The sequence below is a fragment of the Condylura cristata genome, unplaced genomic scaffold (assembly GCF_000260355.1).
Source record: "Condylura cristata isolate star-nosed mole 26May11 unplaced genomic scaffold, ConCri1.0 scaffold00002, whole genome shotgun sequence".
Lineage (NCBI taxonomy): Eukaryota > Metazoa > Chordata > Mammalia > Eulipotyphla > Talpidae > Condylura > Condylura cristata.
In genome coordinates this window covers 86,310,488-86,312,352 of record NW_004567103.1, presented here as the reverse complement: position 1 = coordinate 86,312,352, position 1,865 = coordinate 86,310,488, and positions in this window count along the sequence as shown.

Here is a 1,865-nt window from a genome sequence, read left to right as displayed (position 1 = left end):
GACTTTTGTGTCATTGACTTCTGTGGCTATTACCTGTAGCACTTGGGAGTGTGGACTTGGGCTTGATGGCAGCACCTGGAGCATGGTGTGGACATGCAAGAGTGGGCGCACCTGAGCCTGGAGGCTGAGCCTGGAGGCTGAGCCTTATAAGGGTGGTGGCAAAGGGCAGTGGGCAGAAGGAAGTGAGTACAGGGAATACCAGCAAGCCCAAAAGAGTAAAGATTCTGTGGAGGCCTGAGAGGCCTGCATCAAGTTCTGTTAGAAATAGTGTGTCTTGGCCCTCCCTGGTGGTGCAGCGGGTTAAAGCACAGCACTGAGAATCTAAAGCTGCTTCCGAATGAGTTAGATTCCTGTCTGCCCCGGAGGTGACCACATGGTGTGGCAGACCTCTCCTGGCCCACCCACTGCTCCCCTCAGCAGTGCGCTTCATTGATCTGCCTGTTCTGCTCCCCACTCTGTCTCTGGTGAATCCTCTCACCGCCCCTGAGCCTCTGGCCTGTACCCCAGTTCTGTATGCACAAATAAACAAATTTTTTTAAAAAAAGTAAAAGAAAAAGAAATAGCTTATCTTTCCTGGGTAAGCACATAACTTTGAGGACAAGCATAGTCTTTAAAATCTTTAGAAATATGTCAAAGCGTTTTAAGCCTCCATAGTCACCTTGTTTTCCATCATTTCCTTTTTTATTTATGGGTAGACTCTTATTTGTCACTAGTAAAACAAATCACAGTCTTTAGCAGCTGCAATGTTGTCAAGCGATTGATACTGTTTTGATAATGAACTAAGGTTAGGAATTTTTTCCCCTCTGATGAGAAAAGCTCTGAGTTATATTGAATAGCCACATCTGTGAATAGATTTTTATGGAAGCTGAAAGTTCAGAAAACATGTCTACTGTGTTCTGAGCATGTCAGTTATTTTGATTGTCTGCAAGAATAGTGGCTTTCCATGGCTTCCACAATATTGAGCGGGGGTGGTAGGGGCTAAGGATAACCCCAAGTTAAAATAATAAGGATAACCCCAAGTTAAAATGCTGTTATAGTGTGTTTCAATGATTTCTCTTGGATAAATGATTCTGTTTTCTGTGACCTTAGTTAATTTCCAGAATTATAAAAATGTTTGTGGTTACCTTTGTTTTGCCAATGTACCTTTTGCTTGTTTGATCATCAATCCACTAATCTTTTCAATCATTTCCACCTGTTTTTCAATCATTTCCACCTGTTTTGAACAGGCTGTCCATAATTAATTTACTATATTCCTTATAATCATGATTTACTTTCATGGGGAAATATTTTTTTCATGTTTACAACCTGCCCTAAAAGTGAAATTTCAGACATGTAGGGTGTCTGGATTTCATTGTTTACATTGTTAGAAAAGAATTATGAAAGAAATGTTCCTTATTTCTTGTATAGAACTGTATTAAATATCGCTTTGGGTATAAAGTCCATATTTGCTTCCCTGCGAAAGAATAGATAGAAATTCCCAGAAAAATAAAGTATAAGTTATACTGATGCATATAGCTCTTCCAAAGAATAAGAAATTTTCCTGTAACTAAAACAATGTCTGAAGACATATCCACAAGATGAACTTAATGAAAATAAAAGGGCACTAAGTAAAAACATTATAAATTAGTTAGAAAATACTCAAATAGTAATATTACATTTTATTCTCTTGTCTATTTGAAATATTCTGTGATGTGAGATGTTATCAAAATATATTAGTGCTATCTGGCCCTCCCTGGTAGCGCAGTGGGTTAAAACACAGCACTGAGAAGCTAAAGCCACTTCCGCATGAGTTTGATTCCTGCCTGCCCTGGAGGAGGCCACATGGCGTGTCAGACCTCTCCTGACCCACCCACTGCTCCCCTCAG